General features: G+C 43.6%; 1 protein-coding gene across 2 annotated transcripts in view; it reads left to right on the top strand.

The window, feature by feature from the left end:
* The window catches only part of Csmd1 (CUB and Sushi multiple domains 1), a 1,585,983-nt gene that overhangs the window by 1,222,606 nt on the left and 341,042 nt on the right, over positions 1–22,335 (top strand). The gene's annotated exons all lie outside the window — the stretch shown is intronic.

Below are 22,335 nucleotides of genomic sequence, written 5' to 3'. Positions count from 1 at the left end.
CTGAGTCCTCCGAGCCTGTTAGCATCCATTGACCAGCTCCAGTTCGAGATTCTCCACCTCTTGCCTGTTTAAGATGCCTGGCCCCGTACAAGTGTACATGCCAGCGGTGTGTCCTTACTTTCAGACCAATGGCATAAGCGTAGTTCCCAGCTTTAAACATGTAACAAGAGGCTGTGTTCATGAAGTCGTAGAAACGGATAATGCTAAAGGACCCACAGGCCCAGAAAAAACAAGTTGCAAGTTCACATGAGTGAAAATGTCTTGGAAAACTCCATTTATTCCCCTGTGAGTGGAGATAGCCAGAATGTGAACATGTCCTGTGGGAGGAGCAGTCTGATGTGGCATCCTTCGCTATGAAGTATGAAGTATAGTTTCCTTGTAGGAAGTATGGTTGAGGGTGAGGACTTAATGACTTTTTTCCATTAAAAAAAAATTGCCATCCCATTTATAGGCTAGCCCTGGATGCAGAGATAATTGCAGACTGCTTAGTAACCTTCACACTTTTACTATTGCCTGATAAATCAATGGTCTAAAGGTTTAAAAAAAAATCACATGGCTTTGAAAATCTAGATCCCTGGGAGAATATAGAAAAAGAAGGCTTTGTAGAGAAACTGGCTTTTTTTTTAATTTACTATGTTTATTTATTTATTGGTCTCTTTTTCTCTGTCTTTGTCTCTCTTTTATCTCTGTGCCTCCATCTATCAGTCTGTCTCTCTTTCTCTCTCCTTGTGTGTGTGCGCCTGTGCACGCACAGGGGCACACATTTGCGTGTGCTCGTGTGCACAGGACATGAGAGGAGGTCAGATGGTGTCTTGTAGGTGTTGCCCTCATTCCACCATGTAGGAATGGAAGTCAGGTCATCAGGCTGGGTGGCAGTAAGCTCCACCCACTGAGCTATCTCAGAGGCCTGTGGGATGGATATTCTAGGCTGCTCTGCTAAGCTGATCATTGAAGATAATGTGCAAAGTTACTCACTGTGTTGCTCAGCTGCCCATGAGTTATCAGAAATCACACACCACTGATATTCAGATAGGATTCAATTTTCCAGGTGCTGATTCTGCGTGGCTTTGGCTCACTCAGAGTGAAGGGCATAGGCTCTAAGCTGTGCCATGCTGGGCACCAGTTCCGTCTCTTCGCAGTGTGACTTAGAGAGAGGCATTTCTACTCTATATAATACACCACTTTTAATAACAAGGTGAAGCGATCCTAGTAACTACATCTGCTGTAAAAACTCAAGTGACTTTAAGGAACCTCGTCACCCCCACCCCCATCCCCCAAAAATACACGGGAATACCCTGCTGGCTGTAGCTTGCTATTTACAATTCCATTTTTAATTAGGACCTCTGTTACACTTCTATTTTTAATTATTTATAATTAGGACATATTTTCTTCACCTTCTTTTTGTCCCATCTTATTACAAAACATATAACCCCCTCAGATAGAATTGAGAGTGTCTCCCACACATCCTCACCTTCCCGACTGGCCAGGGAATGTCCTCAGAACCAAATGCCATTTGTATTTCCTTATGGGTCTTCCAAGAATCTTCATCAGGCATCTTACCTGGCATAGCAGATATAGGAAACTCTGCTCGGCATGAGAAGTCCCATCATCCCACCTTAAAATTGGCTTGAATAAGCCACAGAGACATCCTAACACACTTGCAGTGACTTCGTACACAGCCATCTTGAAAGGTTCCCCAAGGCTCCCTTGCTGACCTCTCCACCATATGTGACCCACTGAGAATATCCTGAAAGTTATGAGGCATGAGTGTCCTTTTTTTTAATTTTTTTTTTCTGGGGTAACAGAAACAAATATCTACTCACCACAGATAGGACATTAGTGCCAAATAAAAGAACCCGTTCCAACCACGTCTAGCTTAGTGAAGCAGAGAGTTTACTGGGGTTACTTGTGAGATAGTTGAGGGGTTTCTTACAGAATCAGGGGTGCTGTAAAGTCAGCCACATGTCTAACGCTCACCCCAGCATGGGTGATGACTCATGAAAACCATATCCCTGGAGCTTCCTGAGGAACTTGCCGGCAGCTCCACAGAAAGGAGCTCTTTCTCAGTAACCTTTACTGTTTATACAACCTTCGGTAGGGGGCTTGTGAACCTGCTAAGATTCTGAAGCTTCCCAGGAGGGAGGTGTGGGGTCTAACCTTCCTCTAGTGGCTCTCTGGTAGTCCAGGCTCACAGGCTTAGGGTATACAAGTTTCCTCTATGTGCTCCTCTTCCTGCCCCTGCAAAGGCCTCCCCTCTCTTCCGGCTCACGATTCCCAGGATGTATTGATGTAACTGAGTATTAGGGAAAGACTGTCTCTATGAGAGCAGACAAAGGAGCTCTGGAGGGCCCAGCATCAATGTGGACCGCCAATGATTCGGAGGACAGACAAGGACTGAGAGCATGGGGTAGTTAGTCAGCTGCTGGAGGCACTCAGTGACAACTCAAGCAGGGGCCTCTTAAACAAGTTGTCTACTTGGACTTCTGCCAGCCTGCATGGGCCATACGATGTGCATGGATGGCGCCATCTTCCACATATTCATCTACCCATCCATCTGCTTATCTTTCTACTAGCTATCATCTGTCCATTCATCTAGGTATCCATCCATCTGTTTATCCATCCATCCACTTATCCATCCATCCATCCATCCATCCATCCATTTACTAGCTATCATCTGCCTGGCTGTCTGTTTATCTATGTATCCATCTACCTATCTATCTATCTATCTATCTATCTATCTATCTATCTTCATTCATCTACTACTGTATTTATATACCTGTCTATGTATGTATCTATGTATCTGTGTATCTATCTATCTATCTATCTAATGCAGAAACTATAACTAACTACATGTTACTTTCATGACAAAAAAGAAGTAACCGTAAAAAGTAATAGGTGATACTATAAAAAATTTAAAACTACGGTGTAATGCTTAAGGTAATTTTTTAATATTTAAAATCATTTTAAAGTTTTATAATACCAGAATTCTTGTTCAGTTGTTACAGGGATAAAACAGATTGAGGATGATACACTTTTAAAATAAAAGATGCATTATATTGCAGCATATATTGCTGGCCAGAGGTAGAGAGGAAAGACAGCAGCCTACCCCGCACTCAAGCTCCTTGGGGACCACTACGGTGATAGCCTTAGTGGCTGTATGCCACACACAGTCATGAACTTGCAGGCTTAGTGACCCCATTCTATACTGCTTAGTGTATAACACTGTGAGTCACCTCTAGATCTCCTTTCTATCAGGAAAGTGACATTTGGTTACAGTTAAGCACACAGGTGATAAGCAAGCTGCATTGTCACAGATCACATTGTGTGTTATTCTCCATAGCTATTTGTGTTTTAGTATGGGGTAAATTAGAGGAAAGTTCCTCAGGCAGAGCTGCCCGGAGATAAAAGTGAGACCTCTTTCCAGTTCCCACTGAAGATCATCCCAGGAAAGTTCAAAGTTCAACATCCCTGTTTCCATCATCAGCAGAGTGACAGTTGCTGAGGTCCTGTAGCTACAGGACTCTGCTTATGTGGTGGGTGCAAGGCCAGGCCCAGTGTGACCTGGAGACAAATGACAAGAAAGTCACCACTCAGTGAGAACAATGTTTATGCCCCTTTAAAGAGGAGATTCCCATAGGATAGAAGGTTCTGTGTGGCCTCCTCTATGCCTCTGGCTTTGCCTACTTGGCTGTCATAGGAGGCATGCCTCATCTTCTGTGAGATCAGGCAGAATTAGAGGGAGGGAGTGGCCAATGGACAGAAAGATGCTTTTGGGTCACAAAATGGTTCTACTCTGGCCTGTTAGCATGGAGTTCACTTGCTTTCATAAGCCAGGCATGTGCCCTTCCAGAATGATAGCCCTATTCCAGAAACTAGCAGAACAGGGGAGTGACAGCCTGTTACCTCCTGTTTAAATCGTGAAGATTCACACTGCAACATTCAAAGCAGCAGGACCTAAGGTAGATTCTTGAAAACCTACAGACGTTTGCTTAGATGCACCATAGGTGGCTCCTTTCCTGGAAACATAAGCTTCAGTGGAGACTGTACAAAAAAATGTGTGTTGGGGAGGTTCCCAGAAGGGGCTGTTCTTAAAAATGTGCTGAAGCTAGAGAAATGGCAAGGTGGGTAGAGCACTAAGGCTAACGACCCACAGGCTGGAAAGAAAACCAAGTCCTGAAAGTTGTCTTCAGACCCCTACACCTACACAAAGGCAGGTACAGGCTCACATACATACATAGACACACACACACACACACACACACACACACACAGAGACAGAGACATAGAAACAGTGAGTGAGAGAGAGAGATTTGTTAAAAGTGCTAAATGGGAGCATAAGTCAGAGGCACCCAAAGCCTGGACAAGCCCTAGGCTGTTTGTATCTCATAGTATCATTAATAGCATAATGGTGCTCAGACCTCATCAGGCACGGAGCAGAAATGAGGCCCAGCCACCGGTGATGAACAAGGCTGTGGGAACCTCAACAGCAGCTGGGGAGTAGATCCTGGAGAGGCTAACCCTGACCAGCCTGCTCAATTAACCAAGTGGGCAGTGAGCTTTTATTGGTGTGTGAATCAGGCTAACACTGGGTAATTGCCTATTCTTCTGTGCACAAACATGCTGGCCTTGTACTTGGGTGGGGGAGGGGGAACACTTGTTTTTTTTTCACATTCACTTCACTGTCCTTCATTTTCACATGAACATATATGCATTTTATTTCAGATTCCTGTTTTCTTTAGAATGTAAACCATCTCAGAATGAGAAGCTGGTGGTTACGGTGTTTTCTATGTTGTCACCATGATGGAATACGTCATAGTGACAGAGTAGCTACAGACATCCTGGGCACAGAAGCCTGTCCCTGTGAGTGTGGACTGGATCTAAAGCTTTCCACAGCTGCTCCACCTCCCAGCTGAACAGACAAACTTCGTCACATAGGTTCTCTGGTGACTGAGCTCAGGTGCTTTTTGTGCACCCCACTTCTTTTACCTGTTATCCAGCTGAGATCCGTCTCTCGGGTTATTCCTCAGGGAAGTAGAATCAAACAGAAAGTAGTCTGGTGTGAAGAGATACCGCAGGGGACAAAAAAAAATGGTAGAAAAGAGATGCCTCAGACTTCTCGATGTGGGCAGAGGGCATCAGGGAAGAGCGTGAGGGAAGAGGCCGCACTGGGGAAGGGGCTTCTCAGCAGTGGAGTGCTATGGCTGTTGTCAGACCCTCTGTGGTGAGAGGTGGGAGGGAAACATGACTGAGGGTATCGCTACAGAACAGCCTTTACCCCCAGCTCTGGAAAAGGTAGAAATCAACACGTCCTGTTTCCTTCTTGCAAAACAGATTAGAGGAGCGATGCATCTGCATAAGGTAGTATGACTTCACCCTCCGTAGAAATGGAAACCCAGGACTGGGCATGCCCCAACACAAGATGGGAAGAGAGGGAACAAAATGGAATTTTCAACAGAGCTGAGAGTACTGCAAATGCACAAAGTGTGAGAGCTTGTCTAGGGGACAGCACCAGGAACTCTTGGCCTCCTGGGGATCCTCATATGCTGAGCATTCCCTCAACAGTATCAGCAAGCAGGCAGTTTGTTTGTGACCAGCAGGAAGATCTTCAGCTGGGTCACTTATGTTGTGACTGAAGTGGCCAGTGGTTGGGCTGGAGGAGGCTGGGGCAAGGTGGCAAGGGGGCAAGGTGGCAAGGGGGCAAGGGGGCAAGGGGGCAAGGGGGCAAGGGGGCAAGGGGGCAAGGGGGCAAGGGGGCAAGGGGGCAAGGGGGCAAGGGAAGCCTTTGCCTCAAAAGCAACTCCCCGACATGACGCAGACCACACATGTGGGAGGGGCAGGCAGGCAGGAAGGGTAACTTACAAATCCCATGTACCTAAAAGCTTAGAAGGCCAGACCCTGAGGAAGGCACAGATGGCAAAGTCATCAGGGTAGATGGAGGCCCAGTGGAGACCTGCCTGGATCAGCTGGCCTGTGGTCTTATCTGTGGTATCTCCTTGATTGTTGGTTGATGTAGAAGGATCCAGCTCACTGTAGATGATGCCAGACCTTGGCAGGTGGTCCTGGACTCTGTAAGAAAGTAGATGAGCAGGCCAGAGGAAGCAACAAGAAAGCACTGTTCCTCTGTGGTTCCTGCCCCAGTTCCTGCTCCGACTCCCCTCAGTGATGAATTATGACCTGGATGGACAAGTAAGCTAGAGCAAACTCTTTTACCCTCATGATTTCTCATGGCATCAGAAAGGCAAAGTAGGACGAGGCTCAGCTGTAAATAGAGAAGCCCTGATTATTAAAAAAAAAAGGACTAGAATCAGAAAAAGTTTCCATTCCCAGCTTATAGATTCTTGGGTATCCAGGAAAGTTGGTCTGTATATGACTTGGTCAAGCCAACAAAGGGCTTGTTAGTCTAATATAGGTTTGGGGAGCCTGATTTTCTTGTTTGGGTTCAAGTGTTTTAAAAGCAAGCAAATTACATCTCATGTTTTTCTCTGAATCAGGACATTTAATTCTAACTTCTAAATTTCTTCTGGTTTTACTATTTTAATGCCACTAGTTAGAAGATGAGGACCCCTGCATTATGAGTTATTATTGAGTTAATGCATTATGAGCACTTTAAATGCTTCTTTCTGCTGTGCAGAGTGTGGTTCTGGAGGAAGAGAGGGAGGAGGAAATACAGACTCTGCCATGCCCTCCTGTACTGTTCCCCATAGAGCACTTTCCAGCTAGCTGGTCAATGGCTTTTGACTTCTATTCACATGCAGCTCTGCCACTCACTGTACCTGGCCACACCTTGTGTTTTACTCTGTCATAGGGAAGGTAACTCATCAGTGTGAACTTGCTCTGCTTTTGACAGAGAGTTCTGTTTGGTGCTTTCAAGATTAGTGAAGATTTGAAAAACAGATCCAAGCAATATGGTTCGGAAACATTGCTAAGTATCTGGAGACAGTTTCTATGCTGAGTGCCTTTCCAGGAATAGGCACCTGACTAGCATTTGGCCTGGGAAAGTACCTCAGGCCTTCACTGAGGACTGAAGATTGTGGGTGGTACCTGCTGGGTTGGGGATACACTGACAGCCCCACCCAACCTCCTTCTTAATACCATAGTCAAATGTTAGAGGAAGCACTTAGCAACCCCTGCCAGCCATTGGCTTCTGTAAACACCTTCATTAAAAAATCTAGTGGATTTCTTCCCCAGTTAGGAAGCAACTTGTATTCACATGATAACACTTTCTTCTCAGTATCCCCAACAAACATCTTTAAATGCACATGCTAATAATCTTTCCTATCTTTTGGGTTCCTCTCTTTCTCCATTTCTTAGATTTTCCCAGAAATAGTCACAGGGAACCCAGTTGTCCAGGGACGGTCTTACTTCCATCCTCTTAAGCTTTTTGAGAGTCAGACCATCCATAAACACTCCAGTGTCCTTTCTCTTTATTCTCCCTCTCTGACTTAGCATCATCGATGATCATTTATACTCTTGAATCATCCCCCCCCCTTTCAAGTGCATGTGCATTTCTATGCATTTGCATGTATGTGCACATGTATGCATGTGTGCCTGTAGAGGCCTGAGGTTGACTCATCCTCCATCATCCTTCCAATTTACTCACTGAGGCAGGATCTATCAGTCAAACCCAGAGATCACTGTTACAGCTTGTCTCACCTAAACAGCTTGCTTTGGGGATCTCCTCTTTCTGGTTCCTGAGGCTGGAATCACAGGGGAGCTCCCATGCCCATGTGGTTTCTAGGGATCCAAATACAATTCCTGACATTTGTGGAGCAAGTGCTTACTTGCTGAGACATCAGCCCAGCCCTTAAAACCTACTTTTAAATTCTGCCTGGGTTATTGAGGTCTGTTACAATAACTCCCCTCTCCCCAGCCATATGTGATTCCGGGGGACTTATTGGAATTCCTTCTACCCTTAGCTCTTATGCCTTTCTTTCCAGCTCCATCCACAGGTGTGAGGTCCATATATGAAACATAAAACAGCTTCCAGCTGGTCTGGCTTAAGAATGTGCTTCATTCAGCCTCAGCAGAAGGAGAGCAAGGGCACCTCTGGAAACATCCATGTCAAAGATGGATGAAAAACAGCTGAGCCCTGCTGCCTGGGTTCTGGTTTCTTCACCATTATGGCTCCTGAGGCAGGAAGACTCTCGTGGTGCATTCTGGAGGCAGCCAGGAAACACAGAAGCCCTGAGCAGAGCAGGGTGATGGGGTATAAATCATTCTCTGCAGCAGTAGGTAGAGTCCAGGGCTCAGTGTACCCTCTGAGCCACAAACAAGCCACCACTCTGCTTTGCAGTCCTTCCTCAGCATGATTCTCACTCAGCTCCTTGTGTCTATTCCCTCTAAAAATGTCTCCAAACTGGCTCTCCAAGGCAAAATCTAGGCATCTCCTGTTTCTTTATTGTTGTTGTTTGTTCATCCTAAGTCTCTGCCTCAGCTGTTCACCTTATTGGTAAATTTAACATTTAATTCATTAAAACATTTAATGTATTGAATTTGTGCCTGGAGGAAAAAATCTCCTGCTCTTTCCTCGCTTTGCCTGGATGGAGCAAATTGAGGCTGAAGTGGATGTGAGCCCAGGTGACTGTGTTGTCACACACACTGGTGGGCCACCATGCTGATGGGCACGGGGAAAGGCTGCGTGCATTGGTCCCTGCACAGTGTTATCGTGAGACCAGGAGACAGTGTAGGATACACAGAAGTGGGTGACCATTTTGGTGGACATGAAGACTGCCTCTGGCCTGCATGGCAAGAGCTAGGAACAGAGCAGAGAGGCTGAAGCTGGCCTGGGGTGCCAGCTGTGGAACTGCTTTGCTTCCCCTCGGGGCCCTTTCATCCCTCACCAGCGCCCACGGTTCTTTGATGTCTGCTTAATCCCTTCAGAAATGAGGTGCTGCATATAATAGCTGGGGCTACACATGACTTGAGCCGTATTAAGGGCACTCCACCTTCCTGCAAATGAGCTCTCTCGTCTTGCAGGTTGTTTGATTCTTCACATCCCCGACCGATTTGCTGAAAAGAGTCATTATGTGCAAGCACGCAGCGCGCTAACTCAGCCCTTTCTTCCTCCAGTCAATTAATGCTCTAATTTCTCCATGTTCTTGAAGCTAGAAGAACGCTCATGAAGGCAGCCTGCTAGAATTTAATAATGATGATTTGGGCAGTATCTTCCTATGCTCTGATTTCCAGCGAGCTCTAACAGGTCCTGGAGTTTGAAGGTCTAAGTTGCCTCCTCTCATGAAAATGACATAGGATCATGGCATCTTGTTTCTGTTTCTCTGCCTGCTTCCTGCATATGGCCTGTCCTCCTCTGACCAGTGTGGTGTAGGCAGTTTGCTCAGAGCCCCCAGCTGACAGGTGGCTTTCTCTGGTACTACATGCTGCAAATGCCCAAGCCTCAACGCTCACTTTGCTGTTATCTTCGTACACGCCCATAAGGTACTCCCTAACTCCCTGATTATCTGCCTTGTTATGTGTTAAGTGGGATTTTAATAACAGTGTGTGTGTCAGGATAAATTGTATAAACAGATACAGCAGCTCATTGAAGCTGAGGAAGGGCCCTCAACTGGAAGCTGTAATTGTGTTTGTGTATTTTACAAACTGTCTGCAAAACCACATGTTTTACCTGATGGAGAGTCATCCAGAAGGGAAAAATAAAACTAATTTCATAATAGCTCACACCCTATGACCTGGAACAGTTTTTAGTTCCTGGCGCTCTTCGCCTCTTCTGGGACTAAGAATGCATTAGAAAGAGCATGACAACTTTTTTTTTTTTCTTTCGGCCCCCACGGCTCTGGCTGTATGCCCTTTCTTGCAGTCAATTTCATTACAACAAACTTTCAAAATTAGTTTTTAGTCTACTTCAACTTTACTGTTATCTTTCCAAACTATTCACTTTCTTGTCAAAAATATAATTATCCGCCCAGGTCTGGGACCATGTGTTTGACTTTTCATTACGTCCCTGTTCCCAGCGGTATGCTCAGAACAGCAGTCATTCCACCCTCACAATCTCCTTCAGCGTCAGGATGATAGACCTCACTTCACCCTCTTCCTCTCCCAGTCGTAATCAACTTGAATTATGCTCTTTCTTTCCAGGATATAATCCCTAGGCCTATCTGAGTGTGAGTCTTCCTGTTGTCCCTCAAACTTATATCTTCTAACTCATCCCCGGTTTCTGCCCCTAATCCCAGGGAGCTGCTGCAAGCCACGTGGCCAGTGTTTGCCTGTCCTCACTAGCCCCCATGCCTGCCCAAATCAGCTGACTCCTGGGTGATACATTGTTGCCCCTCACCCAGCCCTGTAGTTCTTGTTCTGCAATGCACAGTGCACCATCTCCTTTCTTGGGTATCTGGTGGAACCAAAGCCCTCGGTACAGCAGCTGGGAGCACTGATCTTGGGTTAGGTGTTGAACAACGCTAAGGACAGCACGTCTCTGTCTTCCTAATTCCACCTTGGGAAGAATCTTGTCATTTGTCTTGTGTTTCCCACGTAAGAGTGAAATAAGTTACAGGTATCAGGCTCAGGGATATGAGATAAGTTGATATTGGGACAGGATGTGGGATCAAAGATACCCTCATCCCATAATGCCACTGTTGTGCCCCACACAGCAATGACCCCCTTCCCCATCTAGCCCTGTGATCCAAAATGTATGACCCAGACTAAGCGAAGCAGGTTTTCCTCCTTTGTTGCAATGTCTGTATGCTCTAAATCATTACTAAAGCTCTCTAGCATTGTGACTGTGATTAGTGGATATAACTTGCAAGCCTCTTACTGTACATTTTCTCAGTCTTGCATACACTTTTTTTTTGTTTGTTTGTTTCTTTTGAGAATGGAGAGTAGCCCTGTAGAGTTTCCGTTCTGTTCATTGCTTGTGTACAGTGATTTAGGGCAGATGTTTAAACTGTTAGTGAGCTTCACAGGCTTGTATGTGGCTTTTTTTGTAAGACAGCTTCATAGCTACAGGTGTGTCCTTCTGGTAGGGAAACAGCCATTGACGGTCACAGATGGAGGCTGCAGGTGGGGCTGCAGGTGAGAGTTGCAGGTGGAGGCTGCAGGTGAGGAAGATCCCAAGTTCATCGTTCTTGGTCCCATAACCATCCTCAGCCATGTGGCTGAGCAGTGATGGAGTTCACAGGACTTACCAGGTAGATATTTCTGTACTTGCCATGATTCCAGCTGAGTGCTTGTAAGTATCTTCAGCCTGGGAGTTACCAATGCTGGACCTGTGCCCTTTTTCTTTTGTAACAGACAAGAGAAGGCTGTGCTGTGCATCGTACCATGTTTAGCTCCATCTGGGGTCTCTACCTGGTGGAAACCAATGTGTCTTCACTCACAGGTGTGTCCTTTTGGTATGGGCAGGTAAAAAGTGTCCCCACTGAGGACTTCTGTCCTAAAGTGATCAGATCATGTTTATGTAGAATTCATGCAGACACAACTGGTGCTGCCTGGTCTGTGAAGCTGACAGTCTGCTGGAACTAAGGGGCGCGGCCTCTGCCTTTGGGAACCTTCTCAAGCTAACCCCTGCCTCATCTGCCTGGCTTTGGTTATGTGATCTCTGCAGTACCTGCTGCAGTCCTGGGGCCAGGGACCACTGTCTGTGGGTGGAAAGTCACTTTAAAGATAGTGACTCCAGTGTTCCCATGCTGGCTGCTTCTTCACACCTCAATGTACAAGACCCACTCTACATAGACAGGGGAGGTGGGGGAGAGAACTGTGGTAGGGAGTATCACACATACAAGGAGTTCATTCTGGAGTCCTTGCTTTACTGTCCTCTCACCTCTTTGCTGCCTACACCCAGACTCTCTGTTTGCAAGTGCTTTAGGAAGGGGGATGGAGAAACATGGAAGTTCCTAGTGCCCTAGCCTCAGGGCATGGAGGAACCCACGCAGCAGCAATGCCAGCCTCTTCACACATACTCTACTACGCACCCTGGCTTGTTTTTATATTTGAATTTCTGAGCTTTAAAATTTTAGAAACAGTTCAGCTCTGGAATGACAATTAGGCTTTTTTGTTTGATCTTCTTTCTTATTGGCCATAAATGCTTGGGAAACAAAGTTTGTAATTGTGTCAAATATTTGTACATTTCTATTGTTCCTCAGCCAAAGGTGAAAAAAAAAGAAAATTGTTTTTTTTCCTTTTCCATTTATTTATCTATTTATTTAATCACATTTCAACCCATTACCAGTCCCCACCATCCTCTTTTTCCACCCCCACCCAACATCTTCCTCCTCCCATTCTCACCTGTCCCTGCTAGAAAAGAGGAGGCCCCAAGGAGCACCAGTCCAGAACTTGTTTTAAAAATGTCTATCTTCCTTCTTCTTCCATACTTTTTCCTTTTTCCCCCATGAGTAAACATTTAATTTTTTATGATTCATTCAATTTGTTGAGAAAAAACTGTCTATCTATCTATCTATCTATCTATCTATCTATCTATCTATCTATTTATAATCTGTCATGTCTCTCTTCTATCTATTCATTTATCATCTATCTACATATACTTGTATCACCCCAATCCACAGTTTATATAAATAGTACTATGTTTTAAAATCTTTACTATTTTTCTTATTTAATGAATTATAAAGCTCATTCTAGAGTTTGCTTCACTCTCCCTCTTTTCCTCCCTTTGTCTATCTTGATCTCTCTCTTTCTTCCTCTCGCTTTCTCTCTTCCCCATAGCTGATAAACACTCTGAAGGAGAAAAATATGGGAAATGATTTGTTCAACTAGTTTACCAAATCTTTGCATTTTAATTTCCTGCCCTTAGTTTCAAAAGTGAGTCTAGCACAAATGCTTTTGTGCATTTGTCTGGCTAGAACTTTAAAACTAGACGTTACAGTGTGGTATACAGAATACAGATTCACCGACAGTGTATCAGAGGGTTGCACATATCCACAGAGAGAAGACCCAAGGAGTTTCCACATTTGTGGAGAGCAGACCCAAATGGAGCTTTGTTCATAAGGCTGCATAATCGTGAATGCAAATCTTTAGTCTTGTTTCCCACAACAGGCACAAACATACATATTAATAATAGTTTAAGTGAAAATATGTCGATTCCTACAGCAACATACAATTTTGATAATTAAAAATAATTTTGTTTCAAGGAAATTTGAAACTAGTTCTATAGTCTCCTTCAGAGATGAAAGTGAGAACATTTGACAACTTAGGAGGCTATTATTTTATTATCAAAATGCAAAAACAACATAAGGGAAAATATAGAGAAATATTGTTCATAAGTATATATAGCAACTCTTATGGACATCTTATGACAGAGAGCTCAATTAAACAGATATTATATACATGATCTAACAAAGTTTTATTCCAAGAACAATCACTGATTCATCATTTCAAAATAACCCATGATACTAATAAATAAGGAGGCAAAATGGCATGATAGTATCAAATGGTTTGTAAAGGACTTATGATTGATTCCACCTGAGTCAGCTGGCCAGGGCATGCAGCCAGTGCCAGTTTCAAAACAGAAAACAATAGAGGCAAATTTTCTCCGAAATCTGAATGTTAAAAGGCGAAAGTGAGTTATCAGCACCTCTACCTCCACCCTCTCCACCTTCTAGAAGCTGCTTCGAACTTCCAGGGCTATGCCCATATCCCTCTGATCCCTGCCACTGTCCCCAGGTCACCATCGCTGAGTCTATGACCTCTCCCAACTCTGATAATAACACCATTGCATCACTTAAGGTCCACCCAGAAAAGCTGGCATGACTCCTAAACTCAGGATCTTAAATTTTTTGTACAAAGACCATTGTGTTCCAAGTGAGGTCACATTCATCAGTTAGGGAGAAAGGGTGGATCTATGGATATTGGTGCCACCATTCAACCTACCTCAGTCATTCTCATATGGGTAGTTCTCAGTAAGGCAGGAGGTGAGGGGCTTTTCCTCGGCATGTGGTCACAGCAAGTTCAGGTCAGCACCTGAACAGAGGCCTCCCGATGGACAGATGTACCCAACTGGGGACTGAGTGCTTGAGCCTAAGAGCAAGCAAGATATATGGAAGAACTCAAGAGTTGACATCCAAAACAGACACAGTGAATATAGGTACTGGATGATAGCTACCTATGAATAGACACAGCAAAACGCTACCTAATGATGGATCCCCAAGAACAGATCCAACACAAAGGGAACCATGCAATGGGTCATGGGACTTTCTCCGCTGACCTGGTTCCAGTATTTTCCAAACTGGATGTTAGAAACTGATCATTTAACAACAAGGAAAAGCAGAAAATAACATCCAAGTGGAAAGGCCATGAGCCTGACTCTACTTTTGGGTCACATGGTAGTCTCAACAGAATTCACAAAGGATTAGCAGATAAACTCCTGAAACCAATAAGCCAGTTTGCCAGATTTACAGGCCCTGCTAGGTGAGTGAGCAAAGTGCTATTGTATTTTCCTTAATGGTGAGTATGTGACATTCACAGTCTTTCAGATCAACCTCTGTTAATCTAGGCATATGGGATTTATTTTACTGAGATCTCCAGGATGCTGTTGGAAGAAGTGGAGGATAAGAATACAGAGAGATGTCACTGTGCTCTCCACAGGATGGGGACCACTAAAAAGACTCCAGCATTCACACATTGATCCTCAGCTTAATGTGACTGCTGTGAGAACCACAGTTTGGACCGGCACTGCTCAGTGACAGCTGTTTACCCGGCAGGTTTGAACCCTGGGGCTCCATCCGCAGCACTCTATAAACATTTCCCCAAGGTTTTAGAGGGATAGACAAAATTGTTTCTAGATTTTCTTTGGAAAGGTAAATAAACCAAATATTTATAGTGATGTTGAGGGGGAAGGGGGCAGGGAGTGTCTGCCTGATGTGAGGTCTTACACATTTCTCCAGTTGCCCACAGGACAGAAAGGAATAAGTTGCTGAAAATAAAAGGATCCGGCTAATATATTTATTATTAGCCCTATAATTATTACAGCAGTATTTTCTAACCCACTATCACAATGAAATAAAAAATAGACACCTGTTAGATTTTATAATTGCCTATTTACCTTGGTTTGGGCAGATAGTTCACCAGCACTATCAGGTGTGCACAGGCCAAATGGGACTACCTCTTCTCAAACTGCGTACATTTAAGCCTATAATCGAGCTATGGGTGTTTAGGGAGAGCAGGGAATCTTTCTCAGACTGAGAAATAATCCCCCGGACTTGTCCTCCTAAATCATATTCTTGATAGAAATGGATGCACAAGTTCTAAGAATGAGAAGTGTTTGTTGCATGAACATGCAAAGGTGGAATGACAAGCTATCCACTAGAAGGAGGTGCTTGTAAATTAAGTGCCTAATGGATTTTTTAAAAAATGAGTTGGCATGTGGGCGACAGAGATGGCATAGTGGTCAAGAGCACTAGCTGTTCTTGCAGAGGACCCTAGTACAATTCCAAGCACCCACAAAATCGTTTGTAACTCCAGCTCCAGGGGATCTGATGCTGCCTTCTGCTCCACAGGATCCTGTATGAACTTGGAGCACATAATAACACGCAACAACACACACACACACACACACACACACACACACACACATACACACTAAAATACAATACAAGATGAACTCTAGAAAATATTAAAAAGTACTTGACATCTCAGTAGTAAGCACAGACTGTGAATACACACCGTTAAGAAGTAGACAAAGGAAAAAAACACCCATTTCTTAAAGAAAGTATCTGATGACTTTAAAAAACTGGTCAAGATGGCTACCTGTTGAGGGATTTAAATTGAAATGGATATATTATAAGTTATCTGAACTAATAGTCCAAGAAACAAATTATGAGAACACAAAATATTGACAAGACATGCAGACAAAAAGGATGGCTTGAGCACGACTGAGGGGAAAATAGAACAGCTGTTCTTGGAAGCAATTAGAGACTTGATTTACAATCTAAATATACAGTTATCTTGAGAACCAACCATTGCCATCTGGATATTTGTCTCAAAAAAATAAAACAACAACAACAACAAAAAAACCCTAATACTTATGGTCACATAAGAATATCACACTGAGAACAAGATTTGCAGCAACTCCATTTATTTATGACTGAAAGCTGTAAAGCACCCAGGTACCATTTAAGAGAACACTGAAGGGGAGCAACAGAACCAAAAAATCTGGGCACAGGGGTCTTTTCTGAGACTGATACTCCAAACAAGGACCATGGATAGAGATAACCTAGAACCCCTGCACAGAAGTAGCCCATGGCAGTTCAGTGTCCAAGAGGGTTCCCCAATAATAGGACCAGGGACAAAAGTAGTCCATGGCAGCTCAGTGTCCAAGACGGTTCCCCAATAATAGGAACAGGGACCTTCTCTGACATGAACTCATGGGCTGACTCTTTGATCACCTCCACCTGAGGGGGGAACAGCCCTCCCAGTACACAGACGAAGACAAAGAATCAAGTCCTAAAGAGACCTGATAGACTAGGGTCAGATGGAAGGGGAGGAGGACCTACCCTATCATTGGACTTGGGGAGGGGCATAGGAAAAGAAGAGGGAGGGAGAGTGGGATTGGGAGGGGATGAGAGAGAGGGAGCTACAGCTGGGAATCAAAGTGAATAAACTGTAATTAATAAAAAAATTTAAAAAAGGAAAGAAAGGGAACACTGAAGCTGTGCCTGTTACAAAGAACACTACTCAGCAATGAAAAAGAATAAGCACTGTTGGAATACCAACAAGGAACTCGGGAGAGTTGCTGACTGAACAAAAATCAACCCCAAAGGCGCTATGCTCTAAGCATGTATTTGGATAGTTAATGGTATGATGAAATGATAGAAATAGATACTGGAGTGGAAGTGCTCAGGAGCCTGAGGGTGTGCTAAGGGCTGGGAACACATGCAGAATGGTTGGGCCTGCCCCTGGCTGGGCTGTGCTCATGTAGCTGTCTCCACACTGTGTCCATGCGCTGGGATGCTACACTGCATTGAGGCTTACAGCAGTTCATGAGTGTGTGGTCATAACTCAGAGTTCACTTCACTACCAGACGACTAGTGCAGTGCTATACCATGTCTCAGAAGGACGAGGGGAGTCACACGCCAGCAACCACCTGTACCACTCTCTGGAATAAACCCACCAATGCTTAGCTCCCATGTGTGAATGTGAAAACACTCTGATTTGGACATGGACATGGCACGGGCTCCTCGGGTGTTTTTGATGAGGAGTAGTTCCTTCCCACTGAGATCAGGGGAGAAAAAACAAAACACATGCATTTAACTCCTCTAATCAAGCCATGAGGAGTAAGCCAGTAAGCAGCACCCCTCCAAGACCTCTGCATCAGCTCCTGCCTCCGTGTTCCTGCTCTGTTTGTGTTTTTGTCCTGATGTCCTTCAGTGAAGAACAGTGATGTGGGAGCATAAACCAAATAAACTGTTTCCTCCCCAAGTTGCTTTAGCCATGGTGTTACTTCACAACAGTAGTAGCCCTAACTAGGACGTAGTTACCCCCAGATCTTTAAGGAAGACAAATGCAGAATCAAGGTGAAATATGTACATTCCTAGGGCACATATGAATGTGTGTGTGTGTGTGTGTGTGTTTGCAGATCTGTAGACATTTAACAATTAAATTCCAGTTTTCTTCTTTCCTTGCTATAATTCAATTTACACACACACTCATACAAGGAACGCTGATCCATAACCATGTATATATCACTATAAATGAGTAAACAATATGATACAACCAGTATCCCTGTGTGACCAGATTTTCTATCTACTGAGGGTCTATGTAATTGGTAATTCATTGCACACAAGAAATACTTTATAAATTATAGAAAGCAAATAAATGACATGTCACATACATTTCATAGCCTACCTTATGCTGAAAATCCATCAGAACAATTGTATTTTAAAGATACTTCATGACAACAAACAGCACACATTTAAAGTCATACAGTGTGTTGAGTTTTGACAGATGAGTCCACGCCTTCCTAACATTTTAATTTCCAAATCCTCAGAGCATCGTGTGTCACCATGTCCCACTTGGGACTTGTCAAAGGATGTTTCTTTGAACACCTGTGCATCTATCTATCTATCTATCTAATCTGCAATATTACCATTAAATAACAGTAAGTAGGAAGGCAGGATTTTGACACTTCTGCTGTCCCCAGGGATTCTATTCTTCTGTACAGTAAGGCTTGGATTACTCCCAGGAATTCCATGCCACAAGTCAGTCACAGCGAAGTGACTTCTTCATCGTTTTTTTGTTTTGTTTTGTTTTTGTTTTTGTTTTTGTTTTTTGGTTTATTTTTTTTGTTTGTTTTTTGTTTTTTTTTTTTATCAAGATATGGAACAGTAGCTGAGGTATGAGCCAGTTCTGAAGGATGCCGCAGTGTTTTACATGGGAATGTTAACTATGCCTAAAACAAAAGAGTCAGGGCCCAAAGAGCAACTGACTAGGAGGAGGGAGTTGGTGGCATGTCAATGACCAGTAGTGATGCAAAGGACAAAAATGTTCTAAAAATCGCATAGTTCTAAGAATGTGTGGGTAAGGAATCTAAACCTTTCATCTTGGCACTGTAGGATGGGATCAAGCTGCTAAGCTCATTCTAAATGAGTTCTTTACTGCAATCAGAAAGGCTATTATTTTCATAGTGAGGGCTCCTATATTAATTGCTTTGCGTAAGTATAATGATAGTAGTGTTTCTGCAGAGCCCTGCGCATCCTCCCTATCTGACAACAACCAGAGGTCATTCATGCTCTTTCAGTTGACAGTTGAGTAGACTTTTTCTCGGCCCACAATATGTGTGATTCCTTGTGGTCTGTGTGCTTAGGCAAACTTTTCTTCTTTCTTGTCACCAACATGTCTTTCTGGGTCTCCCAGGATAGTGCTGCGTACCAGTCTCCAAAGATTTATACTTGCTGCCTTTCTTCCCCTGGAGCTGGCTTTAAGATACACTGTGTTATGAGTTTAATATTTTTTTAAGTTGGCTACAATTTCCATAAGATCTTAAACATATAATTTTCATTGTCTTCATCCTGAAATTGAATACAGGGGCTGCCAAATGCAGTTTTATTGTTTTCAATTATTGCATTAAAATGCCTACCACCACAGTAAAACTTTACATAGGCGTTAGTGTCCCTTTTATAAGTACAGCACAGAAACAAGCCGCAAATGGCTAGCACTGATCTTTTTTAAGGCAATATAAAATCAAATTAATAAAGAAGCACTGTGGAAACAGGAATTACCCATGAATGTTCTCTGTCATGGAATCTGTGTTACTTAGTGGACCTTTATGACCATGTGTGGAAGATATCAGCCTTTTTCAAGGGTGATAAAGTATTTTATCTGTGCATGACACAATGGAGATTAAAGCAAGATACTCAAAGTCTTAACACTATAGCCCATGCTTCCAAGGAATCATTGAAACTATGAAGAAAAATTGAGACCTAATATTTTAGAATAGAAAACATTCTAACCAGAATAGGTATGCACTAAATACGCTTACAACCTTTAAAACATAATTTTTGTTGGGAAGGTCTGGTTGTACAAATCCTTAACCTCAATATTCAGGAGAAAGAGGCTGTTTGATCTTTGGGGGTTTGAGGCCATCCTGGTCTATATAGAGAATTCCAGACATATCGGAGCTATACAGTAAAACCCTGTCACAAAAGAATGCTATTTTTTTTCCTTTAAATTTACATTAGCTTTAGGCTTGTGTCTTAATTACTTTTCTTTTGCTGTGATAAAAACACCATGAGCAAGGCAAGTTATAGAAGAAACGCTTTATTTGGATTCACGGCTCCAGAGAGATATGAGTCTGTCATTATGATAGCTAACAATTATGGCAGCAGCCAGGCATGGGGATTGAACAGTAAACTGAGAGATCACATCTTAAGCTTCACACAGAAAACAGAGTGCAAACTAATGTGAATTTTCAGTCTCTCAAAACTTATCCTGCCCCAGTGACATATTTTCTAGCAAGATCCCATATCGTTAACCTACCCAAATAGAGCCAGCAAATGGGGATCAGGTATTCAAGTCCCAGAGCCCATAGTTGACATCTCATTCAAACTGGCACAGTTTTCATAAAACTTGCCAAGATTCCCTCACAGTGCTGGCTAACCCCCACCCTCACAACATGTCCTTCACACCATGGGAGACCTACATTCCAGGAGGTCAGAGGTTATGCCTGGTCAGACCTACTAAGCTGAAAGAATTGACTAAGTCGAATCTGAACCTGCACCTTAAAGTCTGTCTCGTTAGATTCCACTCAGGTTACCAGACCAAGAGAGAAAAAAGAAAGTGTGGCTGAGTTCACATGGTCCATCATGGAGTGTGGCCCATCTTATCAAGCCATACATTTATGGTCCATGCTTTTGGAAGACCAGTCTCTCATTTCAGTGGGCTGCAGCACAAACAGAATTCACTATTACAGATATGCTTGTGACTACTTTGGAAAGTGCATAAATTGAGTTTAAAAGTACTTTCATGATCTGTGAGACTGAGGATACGAGACACCTCATCCAAGCTTCAGGGACTGAGCATTGCATCATGTGGTCCTACGTGGAAGTAAGCAGTATAAATGTAATCCTGCACTGATCTTAGATTTGACCACACCTTTGAGAACATCTAGTCTTTGTGTCATACTTCAGTGAAAAGAAAGTATAGAAATCTAGGCATATAGCCAAATTCTGTACCCCAGCACTATAGTTAAGTGCTCACCTGGCGTTTTAGGAAGCCCAGGCCACTGTCACAGTAATATGTTGTACCTAGTGAAGTTACTGTCATGACAGACAAGGACGTTGCTGTGGGAGGATTTGCTGGCTCTGTGGCTGTACCATGCCTCCAACACAGGCAGCAATAGTAAGGTAGACCACATCCACACAGTGCTGAAAGAATCAGGCAAAGGTCCCCCAAAATGGAACCGTCATCCAGGAGGCAGAATCTTTTATACTTTTATATGAAAATGATGAGAGGAAATGTTTTAGCAGAAGAAGAACGCAGACCTGAGAGCAGGTGAGGTACAGGCATCCGTGCAATAGACCATTGGTTTATCCAGCCTTTCTCTCACCAGGAAACAGGGAAGCGACAATTTTCTACTGCTTGACAACACTGTCCACCTTCTGTGGTTGAAGGGCTAAGGCTTGTGTGCGATTTGAACTCTACATCTGAGGGAGATGTCAGTCAAGTAGCACATGATCAGAGCTGGAAACACGCTCTCCAAGGCATTGCTAATGTCAGGGAGCAGGAGGGTCAGGAGCTGTGCTGCTGGCCAGCAGCCTAGACGTGCCTTGCTCTTCTGGAGTAGGTAATGGCTACTGCAGCTTTCCAAGAAGCATTCTCTAACAAGTATCTTCAATTCCTTAAAGATCTGTCTGCTAAGCAGCTGAAGCAATGGAATCTCTGTGGTTTGTTAACGAAAAACCCTGTCGCAGCAAGGGCAGAGTTTTTAGGCTCATCCAGGGAGTGTGATTTAAATGTGCAGTTTCTAGCTTGTAAGCCCAAATAGCTCATGGACTCGAGATCCTCATGTTTCAGCCTCCCAAATAACTGGTAATACAGGTCTGAGGCATCAGGCCATGCCCTAGATGAACTCTTGGTGGTGGTTAAAATGGCATCATCCTTGCATATTCCCCATGGCAGCATAATAGAGATTATGCTGCCGTGTAAGAGTAAACAGGTGAGGGTGTGGCGTGATTTAACAGTCCCTACTAGCGCATCTCCTCATGTGCAGTTCAGGATCTGAGGGTATCTGATTACTGCTGGTGCTTAGAGTCACTGTTGACCATATATATATGGCTGAATGTAGATTTGGGATTTGTTTAGTACTAAAAAACAAATATGTGTCTGTCCCTCTGTGTATGTGTGTGTGTTTGTGATGAATGTATGTGTGAGTGGATGTACTCACATGCACATTTGCATGGTAAAGCCCAAATAAGGAGATCTCATGTCTTTCTCCATATATTTGCTCCTTACTTTCTTAGGCAAGGTCTATCACTGAACCAGGAGCTTGCCAATTTGGCTAAACTAGATGAGTATCACACTTTTAGGGTCCTACTCTCTCTGCATCTCCAGAGCCGGGATTAAGATATGTGTTGCCATTTATAACTTTTAAAATGAAAGTTCTAGAAATCTAAATTAAGATCTTCATGTTTCACACTAACCCCGATACCCACTAAACCTGTCTCTCTATGTCTTTATTTAACACTTGTATTCAAATACCTTTCCCAAATGCTTCTGGAATCATGGCCACCCAAGAAAGCTGTGTATAGATTTTTCCACTAGCCAGGGAGACTAGTCACAGATCACACAGCAATGCTTCCCACACAAGATGACCTTTAGCAATGTGTCCTGTCCACATCCTACCATGGCAATGGAAGTCAATAAACAGAGGGTGTG

This window comes from Meriones unguiculatus, chromosome 4 (assembly GCF_030254825.1).
Source record: "Meriones unguiculatus strain TT.TT164.6M chromosome 4, Bangor_MerUng_6.1, whole genome shotgun sequence".
Classification (NCBI taxonomy): Eukaryota; Metazoa; Chordata; class Mammalia; order Rodentia; family Muridae; genus Meriones; species Meriones unguiculatus.
Note: the sequence above shows the minus strand (reverse complement) of the source record. Positions and strands in the feature narration are given on the sequence as shown.